Source organism: Trachypithecus francoisi, unplaced genomic scaffold (genome assembly GCF_009764315.1).
Source record: "Trachypithecus francoisi isolate TF-2019V2 unplaced genomic scaffold, Tfra_2.0 Lachesis_group8, whole genome shotgun sequence".
Classification (NCBI taxonomy): domain Eukaryota; kingdom Metazoa; phylum Chordata; class Mammalia; order Primates; family Cercopithecidae; genus Trachypithecus; species Trachypithecus francoisi.
The window spans coordinates 19,834,325-19,850,656 of record NW_022681473.1 but is presented as its reverse complement, the minus strand read 5'-3'; the positions used below and the strand labels follow the sequence as shown (position 1 = coordinate 19,850,656).

Genomic DNA, 16,332 nt, shown 5'->3' with positions numbered 1-16,332 from the left:
GCTTCCCAGCATTTAAAATAAAACCAAACTTTTAGGTTGGCCTCCCAGACTCCCATGACCTCTCCCCATCTCTGACCTCCTCACTTCCATTCTCCCCCATCACTGCCTCCATCACAGCACACACGTTCCCACCACTGGATCTTTGCCCATATAGTTCCCTCAGCCTGGAACATGCATTTCCGGAATATCCACAGGGCTGTCTCCCTCACAGGTCTTTGCTCTGACCTTGCTGTCCAAAAATAGCCACTCTCCGCCCCTTAACTAGTTTCACTTTTCCTCCTGGCATATTTCACCACCAGACATTCTGTTCTATATTAATTTGTTTATTGTCTGGCCTCTACTAACATGTACCCTCCAAGACACAGAGACTTGAGTTTCTCCACTACTGCATCCCAGCACCTAAAACAGGGCCTCTCACACCTAGTGGGCCCTCGAAAACACTTGTTGAATGGATGAAGGAGGGAATAAATGAATAAGAAACATGTATTGACTACTTTTCACGGGCTGGGCAGCATGTCCTGGTGGCGGGGAACACAGGGTCTGGAAGTGAGCTGCTGAGATTCAACCCCGCTGCCCAGCCTCTTACAGCTGTGTGATGATCTTGGGCAAGTTACTTTACTCTCCTGTCTCTTGTTTCCACACTGTTAAAATGGTGATTATAATATTTTCTTCACACGGTCGTTTCTTGGGTTAAATGCGTTAATTTCTCTACAATATTTTGAACTGTACTTGGCATACAGTAAGTGCTCAAAAAAATCTTAGCTCTAGTGCTTCAGTGGTGTTTAAAGCAGACGGAGATCCTGCCCCTTATAGGGCGCATAGTCTAGCGGGGGAGGTAGACATGGATCAAATAATAGCACAGGTGTGTAACTTAAATTATGATGCGTGCTTTGAACAATAGGAGTTTGGGAGCTCCAAGGAGGTTGAGCTGGCAGACTTGATCTTCTCCATGGAGTTGTCAAAGTCTTCCCTAAAGAAGTGATGTTCCACTGGGGGCAGTGGCTCACGCCAGTAATCCCAACACTTTGGGAGGCCAAGGCAAGCGGATCATCTGAGGTCAGGAGTTTGAGACCAGCCTGGGCAACACAGTGAAACCCCGTTTCTACTAAAAATATAAAAATTAGCCAGGCATGGTGGTGCATGCTTGTAATCCCAGTTTCTCGGGAGGCTGAAGCAGGAGAATTGCTTGACCCTGGGAAGCAGGGGTTGCAGTGAGCTGAGACTGTGCCACCGCATTCTGGTGTGGGCAATAGAGTGAGAAGTGGTGGGAACCTGGATCATTCTATGGGACTTGGCCAAGGCTAGTGTGCCCAGAGCACTAAGTGGGGAGGGGCAAGAGGAAATAGAAGACACAGGTGGGGCTATTACGAGATTCTGCTCCTCGCTTGGGAGCAGAGAGGAGCCAGTGAACTGTGGATGGCGTTAGGGATTAATGGAACTGCAGGTACTATAACCTGAACCCTCTCATCAGGCTCTGCCCTGAGGGCTGGACCAGGCTACAGAGGGATGAGGAAGGCCCTATCCCAGCACACAGTGAGAATCAAAATGTGTTCATGAAAAGGGAGGGAGAGATGGATGGAGGGAGGAAGGAAAGGAACTGTTTCCTCTTTTTGTAGAACATCTACTCATCCCTCAAAATCTAGCTCAAATGCTGACTCCTTTGAGAAAGAAATCTTGGACTCCATCAGGTAGAACTGTTCCCTCCTGCGTTCCCAAGGCACAATGCAAAAATCCCTACAATGTCACTCATTGCTCATAATGACAAGAAGAGCTGTGATTTATTGAGCAGCTACTGTGTCCAGCACTGCCCTCTGCACTTCACATCTGCTGAGTTGGTCTCCTTCTCCAGCATCCATGCAGCCAGAATACCTGGTTCTCCAACCTCAATACTGCTTCTCCTTAGCCTTCTCTGCTGGATGCCCTTCTGTTTCTCCAAAATGTAAACGTGTCTAGGATGGGGTCGCAGTCTGTCTTGCTCACCTGTGTGTACAAGTGTGCATCTGGATGTAGGAGGGGCTGGGTGAAGATGCTGTGATCAGCTGACCAGCTGCAGGACCGACTTATTGACTTACGTCATCTTCACCGCAACTTCATGAGGCAAGTGCCCTCATTGTACAAACGATGAAAGCCCAGAAAGACTTCTTAAGTTACCCAAGGCCCAGGTCTGCTCTCTTCACCACCAGGCCCCCCACCCTAGGCTGAGTTTCACTTGGGATAAGCAACCTTCCTCACCAGCCAGACCAGAAGGAAGCTGGCAGTTGCTGCTCAGAACCAGGGCAATTCAGTCAAGTCTGTTTCCTAGCATCAGGCTATGGCTTGCCCAGGCAGAGCAAAGCGGAGGTAAGAGCCTCATGTGTGGGTCTCTCTGCACAGGAAGCTCTTGCCTGTTTCTGGCAGGGCCCTAAGGGAAGGGCAGGGACGGGAGAGGAGGGGACAGTGTAGAGTCAGCACTCTGAGGCACGGAGAGGCTAATCACAGCTAATCATGGTCCCGAACCTCATTGGGGGCCAAAGGGTGGTTACATCCCAATTATGGGTCAGAACAACTAATGACAGCTCTGGGCTCGACTGAATTGCCTTGACTGTGATTCTCAGCCCCACCCCCACCCCAGAGCTCCCTGGGACGGGCTGCTTCCCACAGAGAGGCAAGAGGCTCGGAGGCCTCTTTGCACTCTGGGGCCAAGGCCTCCCAAGCTGTAGAAACATAACCTGCTGCATCGGCAGCAGACCCAAGGGCCTCAACTGGGCTCCACCAAGCAGCCCATGCACCAGGGCCAGTCAACAGGGTCCAGCCTCACCGTGCAGCCCAGGGGTCCTCTCTCTCCTCCACACCCAGGAAGGTGAAGGGGTAGAAGACCCCCATTTCTTGAGCACTGGAGTGTGCCGGGGAACTGATTTGGTCCATGGGTGTACTAAACCCCAGGACAATTCTACACATCTCCATGTTTAAGATGAGGAAGCAGAGGCTCAGACAAGTTTAGTGACTTGCCCAAAGTCACACAGCTAGTGAGTTCAAGGAACCAGATTGGAACCCTAGTCTCTCTGACTCCAAACCCATGTTCTTTTCAGGATCCAGGGTTCTGCAACATCCTTAAGGATTACGGAAGTTTCACAGTACCTGGATGGAGCAAAAAACGTCAAAGTGAAGAGTCTGGGCCCTCTCTGGATCTGTTAAAATGGCCCAGTTCCTAATGAGACACAAGGGTGAGCATGTCTAGGTGAAATGATTCCCCTCAACAATTCCTTGTTAGGAGAAACCTGCCAAGCTATGTGTGTGAGAGGCAGGGCAGAGGGGCCATCCACTCTCACCTCCCAGAGCAGAGCCAGGACCTGACATCAAGGAGATCAAGGGGAGGGGCAGAGGAACCTGCTTCCCCGGCTGCAGAGGCACTGGACAAAAATCAAAGGCCTTTAACCACCCTCTCCACCACTCACAGAGGGTTCTGTGGATGACAGGGCTGTCTAACATCACTTTCTTCAACATCCTTTCCTAAGGATTCCAATCAGCAGATATTTACATATTACCTCTAATAATCACCCCCAAATACCTCCCACTTCAGCTCCCTTCTCCTCCCCACAGCCAGCCACCTTCCCCATATTGGCAATGCTGTTTACTTCCAAGTAAGCAAATGCCAACATCGTGACTGTTTGATCGTCTGGCTGGCTTCAAGGACAAGGAGACCATGGAAGGCAGTGCAGCCTTCCCTGCTAACTGGGCACCTGGGCTCGGTGGAGCGGGGGAGGAAGCCATGAGAACACCTGGGGCAATCCCTGGAAGGGTCCGGTGGGCAGGACTGTGCAGCGAAGAGCCACCCCCACTGCAGTCTAGAATATTCTGGAGGCTCCAGGGGAGATCTACTGTTTGTGAGGTCAGGGGCCGCCTGGCATGACTTTCAGGGTTTAAAGTAGAGAAGTCACACCAAAAGGGGGTGTCTTCTTCAAGGCTTTGGTTTGAGCTGCTTCACTGCAGGGAGAAGCAGGAGAAACAGCAGAAAGAGAAACAAAACTCTCTGTCCCTTAAGGCTGAGCATGGATCCAGGAGCATCAAGTGACAAAGTGCTTGTATGATTGGCTTGTATGTGATTTGAGCCTCGAGAGCTCTATACTGAGGATGAAAGAGAAAGGAAGAGAGGGAGAAGGAAGGAAGAAAAGAGGTGAAGTGGAGCGAGGAGGCACCGTACTGAGTATAATACTTGCTGTCTGGTTCTCAAAAGAGCCATTTTGAACAGGACCTCCAAGGGAAGAGAAGGCATTGTATCTTCAAGCCCACCTGATTCTGTCACTAAGATGAGCACTTGTAGGTAGCTAGGGCTGTGGGATACTGTCAAAACAGCTGATAGAGCAACCACTTTGATAAGTTGTGGAGAGAAAAGAATCCCACATGAGCTCCAAGGCCATATTCTATAGAAGTGAAATTCCCATCCACCCTCATTCCTACCCTAATCTTCTAGGTCCTGGCCATGGGAGGAGCCCCTAGGCAGGCCATCACAGGATCTGAGGGAGCTGAGGCCCGAGATACACTTACCCAGAGCTGGAGCAGATGACGGTCAGTGGGGAAGTGTGTGTGTTTGTTGGGGGGAACTGGAATGGTCCCACCAAAGATGTGTCTCCCAGCCTGCTCCATGGCATCGCACTGCCTGCTGCCCCCGACCATCAGACTCCTCTGAGCCTCTGCTTTGTCAACTGACCTCAACCAACCGGGTAAGACAGACATTGGACTCGCTTCAGTTAATACTCATAACTTCTCATAGCTACAGGGAAAGGAGGGCACCTGTTGTCCTTCCCGCAAGCCTGCCACTAGGGCAGTAAAGTATAATGAAAGCAAGTCCCACACCAAATTTGCATATGTTTATTAGCAAGCAGGCCCCACAACTGCCCAGTCCAGGACTCAATAAATTCCAGCCATCTGCCCTGTTAGATGTTCCCTTAACGAAAGAGTTATCCAAAGTCCCAGCCATCTCCCTATTAGATGGTATGTTAATGAAGGGTAGAGGCAACAGTATTCCAGTGCAGAACTCAGCTGACGTTCTATGGAGTCAAGTAATTGGCCATGCACAAGACTAGAGGGTGTCCTGAATGTGGAGCACTTCTGTAGGCTATTGGACCGCTGCATTCTAAGACCCTGTTCATGCAAGAGTGACGGTACATACCCGTATTGTATCTCCAGCTAATTATGCATTGTTTATCCTACTGGATCACCCATGAAAATCATTTTATACCCATTGTGCAAATGAACAAGCCCTCTTGTACTGATTGGAAATAAAGACAATGGAAACCCTTATAGTTGTCCCTATATATTGTGGGCTGCTGATGAGTCTTTCCAATGCTAAACACCCATCCATGGAGTATGTAGTGTTTCTATTCACAATAACTGACTATCCTAGAGTATCCCTGAGTGTAGACTCAAAATATGTCCCACTATCTATTTGAAATATTTTAAAGTAAATTATAGGCAATATAGGCATGCTGTGTCAAGAAAAGAGCATGATCTGCAAAGCCCAAGGCATTGAAAGTGGCCTTGGGAGTTGGAAATGTGCCTTCTGCCTAAGGAAAGATACAGGCATGATGCATCATTTCATGAACATTTCTTCACGCCTTTGGACTATGACTGTTCATATGCATGTTCATTTGAGTTTTTAGTGTCTCCGCGGGCCGTTGTTATGCCCAGAAAAGACTACTCAGACGTTTACTTTGAGTTTAAATAACTGGAGTTCAATTTATTAAACTGACACATTCACAAACCTAATTCTCTCTTAAGTGTTTAAGTCTGCTTACAAATCTTTGTTCTGTTGATATGAAGTGGGTTTTAGCAGCTGCTTCTAAGAAGCCTTCGAATATTTGATCGCGTTTACAAATGTAATTAACTAAACATATCTCAAACAATTTATATTGTGTTTATAAATGTAATGTTTGGGGTGAGTGGTTTCCCTTGGAGGGGGACTGACTGCAGGAGGGATCTGCCGAGGGTTTTCCAGGTTCAGGTACTGTGAGACATCTTGGTCTGGTGCTGGTTACATGGATACAGGTTCACTTGGTTGCCTCAGGACTTGTCAGAGTTTAGGATATACTTTAATAACATCTTTAAAGTCATCTGTTGGATTTCTTTTTTAACTCATTTGCCTGTTTTGAGCAAAATCTCCCTGGGGAGATAACTAATTCACATATAGCCAGTAAATTAAATGTATATATACTGTGAACCTAAAATGCTCTGAAATATTCTAGGACTGAGCATAAGTTTAGTAAGATTTCAATGTAAACTCACACATCTAATTGCTCAATTACATTTTAAATTAGGATGATTAGATTCTCACTTTAATAGGCAAAATTATCTTAGCATTACAAGTAAGCATATAACAGAAAAATAAAATACTATGGTTTTAATTCCCATAAGCCTGTCACATAACCCCAAATCTCCTGGAGTGAAAAAATGTACACCCACAAAGAAAAACCATTATCCCAGTTAACTGGGGTTGCTTAGCACCCAAGGAGGCTGTTATGCGTCCCTCAGTTGAGGTTGCTTAGGATAGGGAATTTCTCCTGGATGTGGTGGCCTAAGGGGCCACCCTAAGTTCTGTGTCACAGGCTTAAAAAAAAAATGAGGATTTGTCTCCCCAGCTCTTCAGCCCAATCCCTGGGTTCTGGTAATCCACACACTCCTTAATTCTTATCTATGCCTACACAGGGTTGATCATGTGCCTGCATTTGTAGGTTTCAACTCTGACCATATGCATATGTATTCACCCTTTCAACTCTTAAGATTTTTGGAAGTGGAGGGACTCTAGTATTCTTCTGCATTCTTTTTTTTTTTTTTTTGAGACAGAGTCTCGCTCTGTTGCCCAGGTTGGAGTGCAGTGGCCAGATCTCAGTTCACTGCAAGCTCTGCCTCCCGGGTTTACCCCATTCTCCTGCCTCAGCCTCCCGAGTAGCTGGGACTACAGGCGCCCGCCACCTCGCCTGGCTCGTTTTTTTTTTTTTTTTTTTTTTTCATTTTTTAGTAGAGACGGGGTTTCACCATGCACTCTTAGGTCTATCAACTCTTGAAGGCATTTATGATGATAATGAATCGAATTTTCGCCTGCTTGGTCACAATGTACCAAATCACTTTTCTGAGGTGAGTGAGGAGGGAAGAAAGAATTTTAACCCCCTAGGGCTCAAATCAGCTTGTTCTGGCCCCTCCAGCGTTTCTGTGGCTCCTCCTCTCCGCTGGCTAGAGTCCAACTCCATCTGCAATGATTGTGATGGAGTCCGGACCCTTCTGAGGAACCTCCCCGCTGAACCCAGCTCCCAAGTGCCATTAACACTGACTCCCCACACCCTGGTTCATCCCGACAGTCTCTGGATTCTTATACATAGAAGACTGCTCAGCAGGCGCCGGAGAGCCGCCAAGTCCGTGACAACCTGTAGGCCCATCACAGCTGACGACATCCAGACAGGCTCTCCCTGGCAGACTCATCTCTCGCCTTTCCACGGCAACTTCTATTTTGACCACGCACTCACATGGATCCTTCTCTTATTCCCTCCTACAGTTTCCAGCCAGACTGGCCCATGCCGGGAGGCGGCTCTGCGAAAGTAAAGAAAACAAAAGACATCCAATAGCCAGTGTGGCTTTAACCTGAAGAACAGCTGCATGTTCATTGACTGCTTAGTGCGTGCTAAATGTTTCACACGCACTTGCTCGATTCATCTTGACAAGAGCCCTGTGACGTGGGTGCATTAGTCCTTTTTTCTGGGAGGGGGGAGGAGGAAGCTGAAGCACAGAGAGGCTAAGTAACTTGCCCCAGGTCACATAGCCAGCGAATAGCAAGCCAGGATTGGCACACAGGTCTCTAATTTTAAGCACTGCACACTTAATCCCTAAACTATATGCTCTTTAATTAGGGGAGGGGTTAGGATTAGTCCAGAGCCAGGCTGCTGCAAGGGAGAGGCCTCCCACTCCCCCCACTTAGGGGCTATTGTGGGGTGGAGCTCCAGCTGTCTCTAGGGAACAAACACGGCTGAGAAGGAGAAAGGGGAGGAGTGTCTTCATCGGAAGACACTAAAGCACTAAAGAGAGGAAGCAGTGGGAAGAATAGCAGTCAGGAGAGCTCACCAAGCGCCAGGCACAGCACTGGGCCCCTTGCATCCTGTACCCTGGCACTCCTCAAACCTCATAACTCGTGCAGTCTTTGAAAAAAATGAAATACTCTCTGGCTTTTGTATTCATTAACATCTCCAACAGTGACTACTGCAACTAAAATGAGTCAAAGCAAAGGAGGAAGGCAGTGCTTTGTGAATCTCACATCCTCTGCCCTTTCCCTGAGAGGCTGTCCAGGCACCCCACTCCACAGCCAGGAGTGAATTTCACTGAATCTTCCCTGCAAAGATACCGACAGATCTGCTCATTCTATAAACAAGGGCATTGATATGCCTGTGACGGAGGTGGCTTTCAGTGAAGGTCTGTGACCCCAAAGCACAGGGTTTCTTTTTTTTTTTTTTTTTTTTGAGACGGAGTCTTGCTCTGTCGCCCAGGCTGGAGTGCAGCGGCGCAATCTCAGCTCACTGCAAGCTCTGCCCCCCGGGGTTCACGCCATTCCTGCCTCAGCCTCCCGAGTAGCTGGAACTACCGGCACCCACCACCATGCCCAGCTAATTTATTGTATTTTTAGTAGAGACAGGGTTTCACCATGTTAGCCAGGATGGTCTTGATCTCCTGACCTCGTGATCTGCCCGCCTTGGTCTCCCAAAGTGCTGGGATTACAGGCATGAGCCACCGCGCCTGGCCCAAAGCACAGGGTTTCTAATCATGACCCTATACTGCCTGTTGTGGTGATGTGGGCCTCTAGCTGTGAGACCACTCAGATGACCAAGAAGCCACATCCCTTGCTCAGTGTCAAATTTGGTTTAAGCTGGTGATTTTCCAGGTTGTATACATTGGGGGAAGCACAGAAAGGGGAATGGCTGAGGCTCAGAGAGGGTAAGTAACTTACCAAGGCCACACAGCAAGTCCATGGTGGCCTCAGGATTGGAACATAAGTCCTGTTTGCCGCTGTCTCTTTCCCGCCCCGCTCCCACGCCAGCACACACCCCACACCTCTGAGACACCAGCCTGGCCTGCTGAATAAGCTCATGCGGACTGGATTCAGATGAGTGTGTTTCGCTTTGCCTGGCAGGCTGCTTAGTGATTGTTCTAAACCTGCGTGTGGGCTTCTCCACTCCCCCAGTCTTCTATTTCTTTCTACGCCCCCAGTGGTTCTCCATCCCTCACCCTCCCCCACCAGCACCCAGTACAGCAAGCCACACTCAGCAGGTGTTCAACGAACACTTGCTCTGCCAGCGAGGCATTGGACCATCTGCAGGGGGCCAGAGTGGGTGTCAGGCTCCCACCCCCAACCCAGCGCCAGCTCCAGGGCCCAGCACAGGAGTCCCTCTACAGGTGAGCCTGACAGCACTCAGGCTGCCGTCGCACTGTGGGGAGTTTGTGAAGACTGTAACTTCCGGGAGGAAGTGGTTCAGAGGCCCAAGCTGTGTCTGGAAAGTCAGAGGCTTGCTCCAGGCCAGGAAGTCACCCAGCTTGCAACAGGGCCCTCAGGTCCCATCCTCAACCCCTGCCCACAGTCACGGAAACTCCTGCCAAGCCCTAGAAGGATGTGAGCCCGGACCCCTCCCCAGTGGCAGGCTTCTAAGACCTGGTGCCCAGGAAAGGGAGTTGGTAAACAGCTCAAACTGCCCCACTTTGAATTTAGAAACTGCGGGGAACGTGTGAGCAGTGTGGGCAGCTGGAGAGAAAGGAGTGAAGACGCAGGCTTGGGCTCGTTCATGGGCACAAACTGTGAATTCCTGGCGTCCCTCAGGGAGTCTGGCAATGGGGCTGGGATGGTACCAAGGATTCCTGGTCCTAAGGGCTTTCCCATTGCTGTTGCCCTGTGAGTCCCATGGTTTACTAACTCGAGTGTGCAGGAGTTGCTTGGGAAGCTTGCGGTTCCTGCACTCCTAGCTTCAGAGTCTAACCCAGTAGGTCTTGTGTAAGACCCAGGAATTTGTATCTTCATCAGTGAGCCTCCTGACCCCCACCCCCAGGTGATTCGGCACAGTTAGTCTTTGAACCACACCTTGGAAGCACTTTCTTGAGTTTTCTCCTGCAAGGGCTGGAAACACCTGTGCTTAACTAGAAGCGGTGTGGTTGTGAAGGTGGAGGTCCCATTTACTTGCTGGAGGCCAGCCAGCAGGTCATACAGTTCCAGTGTCTCTGAAGGCGGAGGCTGGCCACTTTGAAAGTGGACCCATCTAGGGCCTGAAGCTGGTTCCCTGGACCCTCCCATCAAGGGCTAGCTGAATGGCCACCACCCCAGGCTGTAGATATAGCTCCTAAGAAGGAACAGAAGGAAGGAAGGGGCCTGGAAAGATGGGGAGGAACCTGCCACAGAGACTGGAGATGCATTGGGTCCCCAGGAGAGGGGTTGCCATGCAGGAGAGCAGGGGAATTGGCCATGCCCCACCCCCAATGCTGACTCCCCTGGGACACACCTGTGGGAGATCCTCACGTCGTGCAGAGCTGGGAGGGCTGGAGATCACCTCTTCCCTTCATAGTGGACAGGTGAAGGTTCCAGGAGTTTCCCTCTTAAGCACTGGGATCCTTCCTGCTAGCACCTTCCTATGCTGTAAGTCATATGTATTAGTCTGTTTTCAGGCTGCTGATAAAGACATACCTGAGACTGGGTAATTTATAAATGAAAAGAGGGTTAATGGACTCACAGTTCCACGTGACTGGGGAGGCCTCACAACCATGGCAGAAGGCAAAAGGTACTTCTTACATGGCAGCAGGCAAGAGAGAATGAGAGCCAAGTGGAAGGGGAAACCCCTTATAAAACCATCAGATCTTGAGAGACTTATTCACTACTAGAACAGTATGAGGGAAACCACGAGATTCAGTTATCTCCCACCAGGTTCCTCCCACAACACATGGGAATTATGGGAACTACAATTCAGGATGAGATTTGGGTGGGGCACAGCCAAACCGTATCATCCTATAATGCAACAAACTCTGGTGTCAGTCTCAGGAAATGGTGAGCTCTAGCTCCACTGAGTCACGGAGACCCTGGGAAAGACTTCCCACCACCTGGACTCACTGCCCCCACCACCCACCATCTACAATGAGGAGATTGGGTTAAGACAGGAGAAGCAACAACTGATTAATACGGCTGCCCTGAGCAGTGTCTTGAGAAGCACTGGGGTTGAGTGTGGGCTTAGAAAAACAATCAAACACTTACAGACCATGTGCCCGGTACCGTTGTAAGCATTTTACAGATATTTATATAAAATTTAATTTAATCTTATTTAAAAGCTCATTTAATTCTGCATCAACAACACCATGAAGTCAGTATTAGTACTTCCACTTTACAGATGAGGAAACTGAGGCACAGGAAGATTAAGGACCTTTCCCAGGGATTCCCAGTACATGGCACAGCTGGATTCTGCACCTCTGTAGTCTGGCTCTAGACCATGCCTCTACTCATCTCATTCTTCCTCCAACACAACACAAAAGCTCATTATGATGACTTAATGGCCCGTGTCTGCCACCAGCATGGCAAGGACAGAAGAGTACACAAACCGCTTATCAGTCTTTCCTACCACATTTCCAGTCTGTGGTTCTACCACCCATAAACAAGCCCACAGTGAGTAGAAGCAAACAGAGCAAGATCACAGAGTGGGCCAGGGAGCATTGGAGCCCAGGCGGGACTTGACTCTTCCATTTGAGTTCACCACAGCACTTCATGCCTCCCCTGGACTGACCAGCATTTGAGGCCAAAGCCACAGGGCACTGCTCACCATTCCTTGAAAAACTCCTGCTCATTCCCACCTCTGGACCTTTGCACATGCTGTCTTCCTCAAAAACATCTCCCTTTCTTCAAATTTCATCTCAAATGCCACCTCCTGCAGAAACTCTTCTAGATTCTCTTCCGATCAAACAGAGCCTGCCCTTTCTCTGGAGCCCCAGGCCAGGGTCCCATCCCACCACCAGCAGAATACAGGCCACAGCTTCCCAGCTCTGCATGCCCAGTACGGGTTCTGGCGCATAAGGAATTGAGTGCTCAGTAAGGGACTGAGACACCAGAGGGAAGTGAGAGCCTTCTGAGTTCTGACTCATTCACTGAATCGTTTATTCTATCAGGCTTTTTTCCTTAATTGAAAAAGAAAGAAATGAATTCTATACCTGCCTGTAAATAAGGATTTAAAATCACATTAGTCACAAGAGCCCACTCTTTTCTCTCCCAGGTTCTGGGCTGCTGATCAGTTTCCTTTGTTAATCAGATCGGGTTTGTTTCTCAACATCAGGCTGTAGAATTTGCAGGTCAGGCCACAAGGGTCTGAACCTTCTGCTGTCCCCTCCCTGACGGTTGAGGGAAGAGGAGAAAGTATAAATAATGTTCTTTTGCCCTCCAGGAACCTCCACACTAACATACAGGCTGGGCACACAAAATAAGTCCACACCTGTGTGCCTGCCAACGCTGCAGTGGCAGAGGGGCATGCGGTCCACAGCCCCTGCAGAGAGGAAGTGTCTGGGGCAGACCTTGCCAAGAGTCTTCTCCATTTTCTCATTGCTGGTTTTCTTCTCACTTCCCTTTTGTTAGAATAGTCCTCTTCTCTGCAGATTCTTGCTGGGAAGGATAGACAGAGGCAGTGGGGTAGGGAGGCAGGAAAGGTGGGATTTGAAAACACCAGGCTGAGCCAGGGCGTGGGGCAGCTGGGGCCTCAGCAACACTGTGGCTGCCCACGGAAGCCATCCCAGGCAAGATGACAGTCCCGGGGCTCAGCCAGCAGAGGGCCTAGCTGAGTCAGCATCTGTGCATCAGTGAATGAAGGTGTGAATGAATGGAGTGGAAGCTGGAGATGGGATGTGAAGTCTCTGCTGTGGGTCTCTGCTGGGAACACCTATGAGTCCTTGCCCTTTGCACCTGGCATTTGTGCAAATGACTCACAATCACAAGTGAGTCCTTTCTTTCTTCTGCTTCCTGCTTCATCTTTCAACCCCTGACACAACACTACACCTACACAGACACATATAGGTGCATACCTACACACATACCCCAGACACACAGTCTTACACACTCAGACCTATCAATAGACTCTAGACAACACTTACACTCAATAATACAATAATACTCATACACTATACACAATAATACAGATGCACAAAGCAAACAATGCCTATATCCTTACATGCCTGCACACACACCTACTTGTGCATACACATAACCTCACCAATGGCATTCATATACATATATGCAGACATACATTCACAACAGGCAAACAGACATACCTTAAAACAGTCATTGAATCATGTGTTCGTCTTCTCTTTCATCCAGAGCTTTCTTTCCTTTACCCTGGATCTCGCTTTACAATTCACAAAGTGCTTTCCTTTGTTTATTCACTTCCCTAACATTTTTGAGGATGTCCTCTGTGCTAGGCAACATGTAGAAGGTGAATAGGATTCAGATCTTACCCTCCAGGAGGTTTCTAGTTTAGTGGAGGAAACAGACACAGAGAGTGACAAACATAATCTGGTGTGATCATTCAAATAAAAAACTGTTTCACTTGAATCATTTTTTTTTTTTTTTTGAGATGAAGTCTCACTGTTGCCCAAGCTGGAGTGCAATGATGTGATCTCGGCTCACTGCAACCTCTGCCTCCCAAGTTCAAGTGATTCTCCTGCCTCAGCCTCCCAAGTAGCTGGGATTATAGGCACTTACCACCATGCCTGGTTAATTTTTGTATTTTTAGTAGAGATGGGGTTTCACCATGTTGGCCAGGCTGGTCTTGAACTCCTGACCTCAGGTGATCCACCTACCTACCCCTCAGCCTCCCACAGTGCTGAGATTATAGATGTGAGCCACCGTGCCCAGACAAAAACTGTTTTCTTGAGCATCTACTGTGTGCTAGATCCATTCTGGGCTTTGGGAATACAGAAGTATGTAAAGGTCTAGTCTTCCTAGCCTCCAGCAATTTTCAGACTGAAGGGGAAAGAGGCAAAGATAGAAGTAAAATATGTGCTGTAGTGTACACACTCCAGTGGCAGCCCAGAATAGGCAGTGTTTAACTTTGAGGAGAGATCAGAAAGGGCGTCTTAGTATGTTCAGGCTGCTATAACAAAATACCATACACTTGATAATTTATAAACTACAGAAATTTACTGCTTAGAGTTCTGGAAGCTAGGAAGTCCAAGATCAAGGGGCCAGCAGATTCAGTGTCTGCTGAGGGTCTATTCCTCATAGACATGTTCCTCACAGTTCCATCTTCTATAATATGTGTTCTATATGGTGGAAGGGCAAAAGGGCTCCCTCGAACCTCTTTATAAGGACACTAATCCCATTCATGAAGGCAGACCGCCCACCCCCACCACATCACCTAATCACCTTCCAACGGCCCTACCTCTTAATGTCAACATGCTGGGGATTTGATCTCAACACATGAATTTCAGAAGGACAGAAACATCCAGACCACAGCTGAGACCTTCACAGAGAAGGCAGCACTGGTCTTGGTAGGATAAAGGGGAGTTCACGAAAAACATGGGACAAGTTGGTATTTGATGTAAAACCAAAGCAGAGACCTCAGAGGGGTTCATCAACAGTTCTCCATGCCTGGACTTTACATGTGAGTGTGTGTGACTGGGGGAGGGAGGGAGGTGAGAGTGGGGATCTGGGGTCGAAGATGAGGCTATAAAGATCATGGGAGGCAGAGAACAACATCTGCATGTTACAGCAGAGAAAACTGAGGCTCAAGGAGGTAAACGAGGACATCTTATTCTTCCACTGGGCTCTTTCCTACGCTTAGGGCCTGCCACAAATTCTCCTGGCCTTTTTTCTGAATCAGGCAAAGCTGCTTGCTAGTGGCTGAACAAGTTAAAAGCTCGGCGCAGGTGGGAGGCATTATTATTGGCTGTGATGATTATTCTCTAAAGTCTAGCCTGGCAGGATTTCTGCCTTGGATAATCAGCAGCTCAGCAGGTCCAGGCCAGGGCAATTTGGGCCTTTAAGGCTGAGGGACTCCCAGCCCCAGCCCCAGTCACCTGCCCGAAGCTGTAGGCAAGCTAGATGCCTGGTCAGCTGAGTCCAGGAGCCAGCGCCTCCTTTTGGAGACGCCTCATCTTCCCCTTGCTGGTTTTCACCATACCCCCAGCCCTGGCCCTGGTCCCCTGCCTGAAGCTGTGGGCAAGCTGGGGGCCTGGTCAGCTGAGTCCAGGAGCCAGCGCCTCCCCTTGGGGATGCGTCACCCTCCCCTTGCTGCTTTTTACCACGACGTGCCTACCCCCAGCCTCCCTCTCATTAAGCCGACCACCCCCTTCCACGCCAATCATCTCTCCTCCAGCAATCAGCATTTTCCTACTCCTCCGAGGCTTCTCCTTCCCTCAGTCTGTGCTGGTGGAAGGGGCTGAGTCATTTTCCTGAAAGGAGTGTTGATTGAGAAAGCACATGCCTCCCCCAACCAGCCATGGGTCTCAGGCAAGTCACTTCCTTCTCTAGACCTCAGTTTTCTCATCTACAGATCGGGCCCACCATTTCCTACAGTCTCAAACCAGCCACCCCAAATGGCACCCAAGGGCATCTGAGTTTGAGATCCCTGGACTAGCTGGTCTCGAAGGCACCATAAAGCAAGTATCTGGGTTTCTGTGGCTCTGGATCATGGCACAGGCAAGAGAGAGACGACTGAGCTGAGCTGACAGGCCAGGTACTGCAGGCAACTGATCCAGTGCCTGCCACTCACCCATGGTCTTCCTTCCCCAGTTCAGATTTGTGGCATCTCCCACCTGCATCTTGCCCTGGGCTCCTCCTGCCCTCTCCGCCCCCAGCACCTCCTGCTCTAGGCTGTGCTGTCTCATCAGGATTCCTCTTGAAAAACTCAGATTGGGTTCTGCTATTCTGTTGCTGGACATCACCACCTATTTGCCCTAACTCCTTACCTGGCATTCAAGGCCCCTCCCAAGCCAGCCCCTGCCTGCCTTCCTGGCCTCATCTCCCATTTCCCCTCACCCTTGACTTCCTTAGCGCCACCCCACCCCTGCAGCCCCATCCTGTGCGGTGGCCGTGCTTTTGCATAGGCTAATCCCCCCACCTGGAATTCCTTCCCAGCCTTCTCCACTCAGAGAAGCCTTCAAGGCCCTGTCCCACTTTGCCTCCTCTGGGAAGCTGTCCCTGACTGCCCCTGGGTGGAGGCAGAGGCATTCCTCAGCTAGAACAAGTGTCAGGTTAGAGTGGAGTTAGAGGTGTAAGCTCCTCCTCCTAAACACTGAGCACCTAATAGAGGCCAGAGCTCGAGCAGGAGGGCAGTAACTCTGCCCTGGTCACCTTTTATCTTCAGA

The 16,332-nt window shown here is 49.5% G+C and overlaps 1 long non-coding RNA gene across 1 annotated transcript; it reads left to right on the top strand.

Moving 5' to 3' along the window:
- The first annotated feature begins 2,107 nt into the window (after positions 1 to 2,107).
- On the top strand, positions 2,108 to 7,657 carry LOC117081065. The gene is made up of 3 exons (XR_004436074.1): positions 2,108 to 2,340; positions 3,069 to 3,203; positions 7,332 to 7,657. It is a non-coding gene; the product is annotated as an uncharacterized LOC117081065 (long non-coding RNA).
- The last annotated feature ends 8,675 nt before the right edge of the window (positions 7,658 to 16,332 follow it).